Source organism: Girardinichthys multiradiatus, chromosome 5, assembly GCF_021462225.1.
Source record: "Girardinichthys multiradiatus isolate DD_20200921_A chromosome 5, DD_fGirMul_XY1, whole genome shotgun sequence".
Classification (NCBI taxonomy): Eukaryota; Metazoa; Chordata; class Actinopteri; order Cyprinodontiformes; family Goodeidae; genus Girardinichthys; species Girardinichthys multiradiatus.
This window is the reverse complement of record NC_061798.1, coordinates 39,719,562-39,732,203: the sequence shown is the minus strand read 5'-3', so window position 1 is coordinate 39,732,203 and position 12,642 is coordinate 39,719,562. Positions and strand designations below refer to the sequence as shown.

The 12,642-nt window shown below is 38.9% G+C and overlaps 1 protein-coding gene across 5 annotated transcripts in view; it reads right to left on the bottom strand.

Annotated features, from left to right (window-relative positions):
• Positions 1–12,642, bottom strand: part of elfn1b (extracellular leucine-rich repeat and fibronectin type III domain containing 1b) — a 183,098-nt gene that overhangs the window by 111,959 nt on the left and 58,497 nt on the right. For all 5 annotated transcript variants that reach the window (XR_007038177.1, XM_047364617.1, XM_047364620.1 and 2 more), the window contains exon 2: positions 3,300–3,388. The gene's annotated coding sequence lies outside the window, so the exon portion shown is untranslated. The remainder of the gene's footprint in view (positions 1–3,299; positions 3,389–12,642) is intronic.

Below are 12,642 nucleotides of genomic sequence, written 5' to 3'. Positions count from 1 at the left end.
CTCAGGAGGGGGAAGCAGTTATTTGCCAACACTGTTTACAGTGGGAGTGGGGAGCATTTGACCTCGACTAGGGACTTTATTGGGCAGTGGAAGGAGTAATTTGAGGATCTCCTCAATCCTGCCGTCACGCAGGCCGTGGAACAGTGAACCAGCTCTACACCCTCTGCAGGGTACTCGAGGGTTCATGGGAGTTTGCCCAACCGGTCCACATATGTTTTGTGGACCTGGAGAAGGCATTCGACTGTGTCCCTCGTGGTGCCCTGTGGGGATTGCTCCAGGAGTACGGAGTCGGGGGCCCTTTATTAGGGTCCATCCAGTCTCTGTACAAGCAGAGCAGGAGTTTGTTCCATATTGCCGGCACTAAGTCGGACCTAATCCTAGTGCATGTTGGACTCCCTTATAGGTTGGCTTTAGTTATTGTTTACTTTTGGTTTGCACATATTCTAGTTCTCACGTTCTCTGTTTCCTTTCTAGTTACTTCAGTCAGTGTTGGTTTAGGTTTTGTTTATTTTACAGGTCAAGGTTTTCTTTATGGGTTCTTTGTTAATTATTAGGTTGTAGTTTTTCTTCAATTCCCTCGGGTTTCTCAGTTTACTTTAGTTAATGATTTTTCCTAGGTTCTTATGTTTCTTTGGTTATTTATCTTTGTCCATAGCTTCATTTAGATCTGTTCCCTGATTCTTGTTTATTCAGTCCTTTACTTAGAGTTTTGTTTTGTAGTCATGTTCCCCCCTGGATTTCTGTTATAGTTTAACTCTCGTGTTCCCCTTTGTTTCATAGCCTGGTCATCTTAGCTATTATTCTTACTCACTCAGTTCCCTGCAGCCTGGTTCACACCTGTTGTCCATTCTCATCTGATTACTTGCCTCAGTGTCTCATTGGTTCATACCTCACTCCCCTCTGTTGGCTCTCTGGTTCTCATTGTGCTTCACTGGTTCCTTCCGTTCACAACCTCTGATTAAGTTCAGTTTTTGCTACGCTCATGAAGTGAGTACTCAAGTAAGTTTTGGATTTGTCTCATGCTTGTACCTGCAGTGATTTTGCTACGTTTTTGCTACGCTTGGAAAACCTTGAATAAAGATTAAGACTTTTACAGCATGCTGCTGCCAAGCTCTTGTCTGTGCTTTGGTCAACCTAAACCTCAGAACGCAACAGGTGAGTAAAAAGATCCATGAAGCAGGTACAAAATGACATGGTTTTATACAAAACCTCACAGGACAGAGTTCTGTACATTAAAGACCCTGAAACAATTCAAAATTTTAAATTAAATAGAGGATGAAATCACCAGCATCCATCAATGGCACCTAACAAGGAACTCTCCTTTTTTAACAATGTTACCACTGACATGACTGAAGAAATGAACCAGGGCTGTATCAACAGATTAAGATGTATTGGTAAAGTAACAAACCTTTTATAAATGAAAGATGAATCCTGGATAGTTCACAGAGCAAAGTGCTACTTTTACATTGTTTGAACTGCACAATCTATTGAATCATAATCTTCATCACAACATCAGTGTGCACAATATCGAAAAGACAGCCACTGCTTGAATGCAATATTTGAGGATATTAGTGTATATTTCATGTGTCATGCAGTCACGCTTTGCATATTTCTCATTTAACTGGCCAGTTGCCTGAACTTTCCTTAAACCCGTGTTTAAATAATGCATATGTTTAGTGGCTGAGACACCCAAACTCACAGAGTCTTGTGGACATTGTTAGTAAAGAAAGAAAATAATCAGAAGACTCTGGGCCAGTCGTACTCAAAATTGAGCAGACCTTGATCTAGCCAAAATATTAAGAAATTAAGGGTGGCTTAAGACTCTGGGTAGATGGTATGTCTAGGTTGCTGGATCTTTAAATTAAGAAATAAATATTTATATTCTACACCTTTAGATAGAAAGAAAAACAGATGGTTATTTAGGTATGATTAATGGGCACTGGCCCTTAACGTATGCATATCATGACATCTGAACTGCTTCTTTTCCTGTTTTCTAATTGATCCCAAATGATCTTGCAAATAATTCATTGTGTCTTGCATAAAAACCTTTATGTCAAGCAAAATAAACAAAACTGCTCATCATTTTATTGCTTTATGAAGTCACCTACGGAAAAGGTTAAATGATCAAAAGCTAAAGACAGACAACACTAACTGTCTTGCTGCATCCGCTCATGTATCGGTCCTTAATCCTCAGTCTTTCCTCAACACATCACCATCAGTCACTTTTCATTCATTTCGGTCACGGAGCCCTCCAGCATTGCTAACATCCAGTTTTTTCTGTTACCACGGCAGTCTTGTATTTGTACACATCCTATGGTTCTGTGACTGCTTGTGGTTTCATTATGTAAGTCCTTGAAATGTGTCACTTTCTTTGAATTGTGTTTGAGTGGAGGTCGTGAGGTCTCCATTACAATTAAACAGAGCCGTACAAACTGAGACTGGGAAACACGTCTTTACATCTGTCTTAATTGATATACACTCAAGCATAAAGTAGCTTCACTGCCAGCTATGCACTTTGTACTGTGCTGCATGCTTGAGTGTGTGCACGACAATCCCCAAAGAAGGGTATATGTGTATAAAACAAGGTTGGATCAAGTTTTTTTATGGTTTTTATCTCAGTTTTGTTTCATTACATTACAGGGTTTAGTTTATTTTTGAGTAAATAAAAAAAAACTATCAAATTATAAAAAACAATATTTTTTCTATTTAAAACATATCTCTTTTTGGGGTCACAAGTACTTTCTAATTGATGATTGATGTCCACGTAGTAAAAAGTTCAGACAGCACTGTTGTAAACAAACATCTTCGCATGAACTTGACTATTGAAGATCATTTATTTCTTCAGTAGATTATTTTTTTGATGAATTATGTAGATACAAATTTATACAAATCCTCAAATCCTAAAAACATAGCTTCAATAAATTTGTTCTCAAATGTTTATATAACATCTTGTTACCACTTCTGGAGGTTCTGATCACATTTGGGGCCTGTCGGCTACTAAAAAATATGACTTTTTAATTTATACATGGGTGCTAAGGACTCCTTTTTGTATTCTCAGGCACAAAACCAAAGCTGTAAAAGTACGAAGCGGCAAAGAGGAGAATTGACCGGCACCTCCCTTTATGGCACAGCAGAGAAACTGCTCTTCAATCAGGTTTCCTAACTTTAGTTTACACCTTTGTCCAAGCTACAACATTTGGCAAATGTTTAGCACTCATGCTGAGAAACGTTGATGAATGTGGTTTAAAAGGTCTGAATAAGAAACCAAAACATCCATTAAAAAATTTACATCTACTTACTGTGTTTCTTGGTTTGTTCCACTGAAGAATTGACATCAACACGGACGTTGAATTAACAGGGTCAGGGATTGGTCCACTCTGGGATGTGTCTGAAAAAATAATACAAAACATTTACTTATTTAAATCTGTTATGCATAAATCTTAATCAAACCTCCCAATACCAGCACATGGTAGTTGGACTCCACTCTACATATGAAACAAATTAAATGTATTATTTGAAAGTGATTTTTCAAGGTGTGAAATAGTTTAAGAAAAAAACAAAAACCTTCAATAGCAAAAACATGGTGATCCTTAAACGGGAATATGCTGCTGCCACATATTCTGTTTTAAAAAGCAACATAACCAGTGAAAGTACCAAACAAACATTCAGTTGTTGCTTTCTTTTTCTTTTTGCTAGAACATTTCTGTGATGCAAGAACGTATTTACCTCTACTGCGCTGAAAAAGACCAAGTCTCTTTCAACTATTGGTCACAATTAATGCTTCTTTTGTCACCTGGCCACTCTATCACCCTTTTCACCTTCTCCTATTCATACCCAGCTGCCTCCTCATCACAATAGGGACCATAAGCTTAGAAGAATGGGGGCTCACTTCAATCAAACCACAAGGATTCATACAAAACGACCCTTACACCAGAAACCATTCTGTCCTCTCTCTTTCTCTTAGCTGCAGAACAAACCATAAAGGTTTTGGGCCTCCTTTAGCTCAGGATGGATGAGTTGTGTTAGCAGAGAAAGCAAAAAAGGGCCATGAGGTAGAGCAGAGAGAAAGGAGAGGTGAGAAGAGAAGAGAAGAGAAGAGAAAAGAAGAGAAGAGAAGAGAAGAGAAGAGAAGAGAAGAGAAGAGAAGAGAAGAGAAGAGAAGAGAAGAGAAGAGAAGAGAAGAGAAGAGAAGAGAAGAGAAGAGAAGAGAAGAGAAGAGAAGAGAAGAGAAGAGAAGAGAAGAGAATGAAGTAGTGGGATCTCTTACGGCCTAAAATAAGGATTTGATTGCAGTTAGTTTTGTGCTCCTTGTCACGCCATGGTGTTGGAGGTGTGTGTGGTGACACGCTCAGATGATGGATAAGACGCTGGTGATCAGAGATTATCAGAGCATCACATTAGGCATGAAACTGGGGCAATGAACTGTCTTCAATGAGAGAGTTAGAACATAAAATGCCTTTCAAAGGTATTCACACCATTTTAACCACATTTATTCATTCCACAACCACAACCTTTTATCTATTTTATTGGGATTTTATGTGATAAATAGCTCATATTTGTGAAGTGGAAGGAAAATTAAATGTGATTTTAAATTTTTGTTTGACAAATAAATATGTGAAAAGTGTGTCATGGATATGTATTCAGTGCCTTTACTCTGTTATCCCTAAAAAGAAATCCAGTACAACCAATTACCAAATGAAAAGGTTCAATACAATTAATACAATTTCTTTTTGTACAAACAGGTTAAACAGTGTGGCTTTCATAAAATTATCTCAGTTTCTTATATACAATCTATGTAAGATATAGGCTACGGTACTTGGCTACAGATGAAGATGGAAATCCTACAAAATATGCATATACTGTCAAACTGAACACCCTTGCTGACCAAGGGTCTTGTAGCGTGCCTCGTTTCCATGGGGACTTGAATATTTTGGGATGTAGATGAGCACAGGCAGTGCTTAGGACAGATGGGGTGTAGTTGAGATGCCTAATTTTCAGATTTTAAATTTGCATAATGTGTGCCTCAAGCCAATGAGAGCACCTGGTAAAATTATAAGGCAGACAAGTGAGATGGTACAGCACTTTTTACACTTACCTTATATTATCAGGGACAATTAGGTGAGAAAAAATGTTAGGTACTAGTTTTTACACTGTAATACTGATTGTTTTTTATATGTAAAAAACAGCTATCATCCAACAAAGTGCTTTCAGTAGTTATACTTTAATAAATAATTAAATACTTTGAGCAACCAATGTTAAATTAGAAAAAAAACAAAGAACACAGGAGGCACATGCTATGAAGGATTTTTAGTTTTATTTCGATATTGCATATGGGCATAGCCTTGGTTTGCATGACCTCTCTAGTGTGTCATTGTCCACAATTGTATTCTTCACACCATGAAACAAGACATGTGAACTTCCTAATTTTATTTGTAGCTCTTTAAGTTCAATTCAGAGCCTGTCTTGTTGTTTTAGAATACAGTTTACAGCCACAAAATCAAAAAATCCTTACTTTGTGGCAAATTACCATATCTATTTCAAAACTGGGGGAACAAAGAAGAGCCACAGACTATTAAAAAGATAAGAAAACTCAGAAAACTGAGTCCTACATTTCAACTCTACAGTCTCAACTCAAACAGCAAAAGGTGAGGTGTATATTATTATGGATGCTTGATCACATTAAGGTATGACATCTCTGCACTATGAACCAAATTCTGAGATCAGTCATTTTTACAGGTGGTGCCCAAGAAACAATAAAATATAATTAGACTAGATTTGTCTTTAATTTAAAACTATATCAGTTATGTTTTCTGTAGCTGCTGGAAATTCTTTCAAAATATTTAAAGGTAGATACAGTGGAAGTGGTTTGTGTTTTTGACTCCTTAGTCACACTTAAAGGCCAATCATTAAGGTTAGTTCTTTAGCTGAAGCTGCACAAATGAAGGCAATTAAGATTAGATCACCCCAGAACTCCACTTTGTCTGTGCTTTGTGACTGATTTTATGAAACACTGTCTGGGCATCAAATGTCTTCTCTCCAAACTGTTTGACAGAAACAAATAGCACTCAACAACCCTTCAAGAGACACTACAGTGGCCATCTTGACTGTTGAAAATGACACACATAGAAAACCAAACTCAGACCAGTGCACTAGCAATTGATAAAGTCACACTAACCATGAAGTTTTATAGATACAGTCGCATAAACAATTATTTTCCCCTTTACAAATTTATTTTGGCTTTGAATGTTTGTGATTTTAAATGTTTCAGATCATCAGGCAGGTTTCAATACCAGTTCAGGGAGTCCATGGAAGGACTACCTGTTGGCCTCGATGCGATTCTGGCAAACCGTCCGGCGCTTTAGGAGGGGGAAGCAGTCCTTTGCCAACACTGTTTACAGTGGGGGTGGGGAGCTGCTGACCTCTACTGGGGACATTATCGGGCAGTGGAAGGAGTACTTCGAGGATCTCCTCAATCTTGCCGTTCCCTGTTGGAAGCAGAGACTGGAGACATGCGGTTGGATTCTTTCATCATCCAGGCTGAAGTGGTTAAAAAGTTCCATGGTGGCAGGGTTTCGGGGGTGGATAAGATCCGCCCCGTACCTCAAGTCTCTGGATATAGGGTGTTGGAGAGGAGAGTCCGGCCGATAGTCGAACCTTGGCTTCAGGAGAACCCGTGTGGTTTTCATCCTGGCCGTGGAACACTGGACCAGCTCTACACCCTCTACAGGGTACTCGAGGGTTCATGGGAGTTCACATGTGTTTTGTAGACCTGGAGAAGGCATTCAACCGTGTCCCTCATGTTGCCCTGTGGAGGACGCTCCAGGAGTATGGAGTCGGGGGCCCTTTATTAGGGGCCATCCGGTCTCTGTACAAGCAGAGGAGGAGTTTGGTCCGCATCGCCGGCACTAAGTCAGACCTGTTCCCGGAGCATGTTGGACTCCGACAGGGTTGCCCTTTGTCACCGGTCCTGTTCATAACTTTTATGGACAGGATTTTTAGGAGCAACTAAGGACCGGAGGGGGTCTGGTTTGGGGACCAGTGGGTTTCGACTCTTCTTTTTGCAGATGACGTGGTCCTGCTGGCCCCCTCTAGCCAAGACCTACAGCATGGATTGGGGCGGTTCTCGGCCGACTGTGAAGCAGCTGGGATGAAGATCAGCTCCTCCAAGTCCGAGGCCATGGTTCTCAAACCGGAAAAGGGTGGCTTGTCCTCTTCAGGTTGGAGGGTAGTTCCTGCCTCAAGTGGAGGACTTTAAGTATCTTGGGTTCTTGTTAACAAGTGACAGGAGAATGGAGCGGGAGATCGACAGACGGATCGGTGTGGCTGCCGCAGTAATGGGGACGCTGTGCTGGTCCATTGTGGTGAAGAGACAGCTGAGCCGAAAAGCGAAGCTCACGATTTACCGGTCGGTCTATGTTCCTACCCTCACCTATGGCCATGAACTTTGGGTCATGACCGAAAGAACAAGATCCCGGATACAAACGGCTGAAATGAGCTTCCTCCGTAGGGTGGCCGGGCACTCCATTAGAGATAGGGTGAGCAGCTTGGCCATCCGGGAGGGGCGCGGAGTTGAGCCGCTGCTGCTCCACATCGAGAGGAGCCAGTTGAGGTGGCTCGGGCATCTATATCGAATGCCTCTTGGACACCTTCCTCGGGAGGTGTTCCAGGCACGTCCCACCGGGAGGAGGCCCAGGGGACACCCCAGGACACGTTGGAGGGACAACGTCTCTCGGCTGGCCTGGGGATGCCTTGGGCTTCCCCCGGAGGTGCTGGAGGAGGTGTCTGGGGAGAGGGACGTCTGTCTGGGTGTCTCTACTAAGTCTGCTGCCCCCACGACCCGGTGAAGCGGAAGAAAATGAGTACGATTACGAGTATGAGTACGATGACGTTGTATTTCTGAAACATTGTGTGTTTTATGCCATTTGTAAAAGGACGCACGCATTAGAAAAAGGTCTACTTTGTTTCATCAGTTCACAGAATATGAGGCGACTGAGGTCTCACAAATACAGATTCACTGCGGGTCCATTTCTCTGGGTTTTGAATGAGTTTATAGAAGACAGTGTTAAAATGGTTACTTACATGGGTCTTAATTTAAATTAAGATTTTTTTAATGCTTTTTTTCATTAATTTGTTGATTAATTGATTATTAAAATGTGCTTCCAATTTTGATTTCAAAACTTCTAGCATAAAATATTAATTTCTAAACTCAAATGAAAAACCTAGCAAAACTCACTTCTTCTCACGATTAAGTGTAACTACTACAGTGTAATTTAGTTTTAAGAGGCAAAAGTAAGAACGAAATAGTTTAACTTCTGACATGCAGTAAACACAGCCTGAGCTGCTAGAAGATAATAATAAGGGAGGTAGATAGCTTAGAAATGGTTGGTGGAACATTTCCCCAACAACACATATTTGTTTCATAACTGCAAGTTGCAAAACAAAGGGATAGGGACATGTTTTCTACATTTGAATAATAGTTGAGCTAATATCGGCATCCCAATTTTTTGTCATGATTTATTCAAGTAATTTAAAAATTTTAATTACCCAACAGCAGATGGGTAGACTGTGGTCATAAAGTGATTGATATGGTTAGCAAAAACAGTCAGGTAGGCTATGGCACTTAAGCAATGTCAAATAGGTCCTAAGGGGCCAAAAGTGGGCCAGGAAAATATCTCAGACACAATTACACTCCCACCACCAGCCTATACTGTTGATATTAAGCAGGACGGATCAAGGCTTTCATCTTGTTCACATTAAAATCTGACTCTATCATCTAAATGCTATCACTCAAATCAACACTTATTGGCCAGGGCAACATTTTTCCAATCTGTTATTGTCCAATTTTGTTAAGCCTCTGCAAACTGGAGCCTCAGTTTCCCGTTCTTAGGTGACAGGAGTTGCGTCTGATGTGATTTCTCTCAGGAGAACCATTTAGTTGTCAAGGCAAAGATATCAACTAGTAAAAGATTTCTCTTTTTTTAATAAAGGAGCATGTTTTGTTTTATACAGGCGAAAAGAGGTTCCTTCGGGGTTGGACTCATTTGATAACGAGCTTGTTGCAGCGTGTTATTTTAAAGTCAAAATGTGTTGCTATTATGCAAATTGAAACTTTCTGATGTTTTTAACAAAATTGGCTCGTTTGTGGACAATGCAGCAATTTAATGTTGCCATTAGGTTGAACCTTAAAGTTAAATGATGATGGTAAACCAAACAAATCCCCTTTAACCGAGGCTCAATTTCTGCATTTGCTATAGGTTCCTACAATACGTGTGGCTATGGGTGAGTTTTGTTTTTACTCTCACTGAACTGCAGCCATAATGCTCTGCTCAAGGCTGTTAGTGATGCTCAGCTGCTCCTCAAATTCCAGGAAAAGGCTGGAAATCCAATCAGACTCTAGGCAAAACAATAAAGTTAGGGAGGATAGTACATTAGTGAAGAAGTGATATACTAGGAAGGTTTTAACACAAAATGTGTTTCAAGGCAGTTCTGTCCCTTGGAAAATTGCTTTCTGAGTTGTATTGCAGGGGAAATCTAATTGGTGGTTGGTTTGTGTTCAGCCTATTTTTCGTTTCTGACACAACAGATGGTTAATATTAGGAAATGTTTGAGGCTGTGGTTAGATAATTAAGGTTTGGGCAGGTTTTGGATATTAAATTGTCTTTGCCAAAAAACGTAGGTGTAAAGGACGCCCACTGTTAACTAAGATAATCCATTTTGGAATAAAAATTCAAAACATTATTGCAATTGTTTTTAAGCAACGTAGTTATTTTCTTAATATGTACATCAGCAGGATTTATTTATTGTATAAAAATTAAGGATGTCCTGAGCTGAAGTATTATATCAGGGTCCAGATAAGTATTTTCAAATTATCTGTATAGGTGTCCCTCCAGTCCTTGTTGTTTGAGCACTTTCAGTGATTTTAAGATTTATAACAAGATCTCGCAACATTAAATATACATTAAAAATTATTTTCTTGTGAAAAGAAAGCCTGCCTCACAGAGTATTAACCAGCTGCTGTTAGCTTGTTACTCTTTAGGATTTTATTTTGGGCCCTGGGAATGAAGGGGATTGCTTTAATCTTGACACCCAGTGTATATGTTTAGGGTTTCTTTTAGAGGTATATAAGGAAGTGGTTCTTCTGGTGCCTTGCTCTGTTGATGGATTTGGCTTTATCAAGACTGACAATCCTTGGTTACAAAAGCACTGAAGAAGCCTTCAACACTTTTGACAAGGTGCTAACAGATTGCTAGCAGTATGAGAATCCTACGACTACCTAACCGTTATCTGCTATTGATGCTAAAGTTAGCATCTGCTTCAGAGCTTCCCATCAGCACTACACTCAGGGATTAATTCACTAACGGGCAATTTCACTGTTTTCTGTTTATCTCTGTTGAGTAAAATACAGCAGAGACAAAATATTTGTTACCTTCATGAAACATGGTTAGAGACTGAAGAGTTGGATTAGAAACTGGAATTGCTTAACTTAAATCACCCAAAAAAAATCTTAACAGGGCATTCCGTTGGTGACCTGTGCAACTAAAACATTTTCATGCTTTAGTCGAATACGTCATACCAATTTTTAAAATGTGTTAATTCGAAATAAAATTTCAAATCACCCATACCATTTTTGACTAGAGGTGAACATTCCAGAAAATTCTGTACTTAAAGGTTCTATGTATTTTAAAAGCTGAAAAAGGCTCTGCTTCTTCTGAAAGAGCCAATAAACCAGGAGCCACATGTTTTAACTGGCGAACTGTTAGGCTCTCATGTTTTCTAGCCCAGAAAAACTCTCTCTGGGGACTCATAACTCACAGCTTCGTACACTGTTTGCTGGCTTAGGAAGAAAGTTAACTACAGTATATTCAGGGCAGGGTAAATTGCAGCACTTTACTGCAATATAATTCTGGGAATGTACATAAATACAGATGTTAATGGCTGAAAATAATGCATCTGTCTCTGAGGGTCATCTCTTTAATGTCACGTATCCTTTAGTTACTTTGCACATAGCTCTCACTACAGTAGCTTTCATCCAAATATGTGTCTTTCTTGTTTGTATGTGTAAAGTAAAAAAAAAAACTATTTTTGTCCAATCAGCACAAGTCCAGAAAGTCTTGGTTAGTTAATTTCTAATTTAAAGGCTTATGAAAAAAAAGTAGCTGTGTAATTAAATAAACATTTCACAAGAAACCAAAGGAGATACCTCAAAGCCAAATTAAAGTGATCCACCTATTTTTAGTAAATATTTTAGTAAGCAAATGAACAGAAGTGATATATGATCAATCTTTTAGGAGAGCCACTAAATGCACAAATGTATTGATTATAAATGTTTGCACCACAATGCATACATTTACATTTTAAGGGGTTCTAAGCTGACAAATATTATATAGTTGTTACAATGTAAATCTGATTCCACATTGACACACACATTTTCTTGCCTAGATTGTCTGACGCAAAGATTTTATTTTACCCTGCATTTATTAATGTAACTTGTGCAATATCTAGTTGTGCATTTCTTTAGGTACTTGGGTTTAAAAGACTGCAAACCCTGGATGATATGTCTATGTAATTTTTCCTTACAAGTGTGATGTCTTGTTTTGCTGCTTTAGCAGAATCTGAGCAACTAAGAGCAAGCAGGTGACAGTAGAAGAGACTGCAGAAATAGGACCCTGCTGAAATGCTCACCATATAATTTTTTTCTGCAAATATTCTGTCCTCACAAAAATGTCCCTTCTGTCTCAAATAGGACCAGAAGGCAAACTAGAGTTGTAGTAGAAACTCTTCTATACATAGAGAAAAACACATCATGGTGAATTTTAACAGAAGTGGCACTAACATTTAGCAAAAACTAAAAGAGAGAAAATCCCACCACCTGTGTCGAAAATTGTATTTCTTACTTTAAAAAAGACTTTCTGCATTGTGTTGGGGTTAAAAATGTAAGTTAAACGTTAAAACCGCCCAATCATGTCAAAAACAAACTTACATCTAAAAGCATACTGGTATGATAACCTATTTCTCTAGAGTTAAAGTTGTGTTACATACCTTGACCTATTTAAACATCCAGACTCTCCAGATTTGATTTAATTATTTATCTGGAAAAATAGAGTATCTTGACCTTGAAAGTAAAACACGATGGGCTGTAATGATTTTACCCCTAACATTTTTAAAATTAGGGTTTTTGGGATGGTTATAGATGCCAAATGCCTGTTGTTGCATGTTACCAACACTTGGTGGAAGTCTCTTAAATCTCAGATGTAGGTGACTTTTTTTCTTGATTTGTTGCGATAGAATAATTTAAATGTTATGTAAATCTCTTTTTGTTTCAGGTCTCTTCTTTATCTTATTTTAGTTTCTTTGTTTTTTGTGATTAAATCTTCTTTGTCTCTTTCCAACTTAAGAAAAGATTAAAGTTTACATTGACACATATGTAGTGTTACCAAAGGGTCATCCACAAAAGGGTTTATTTCGTGGACAGCCCATCCACACCAAAATACTTTTCTCTGGGTGAGTCTAAGGTAATCAAACAGAAAGCTACAGACCATCTTGAATTATAGTGTGTAGGCCAAATACCATTCCCTAATGTGATCTCCACACTTACCCCACAACCAAATCTTCTGAAATTGTATATAACAACATAATCTAAGG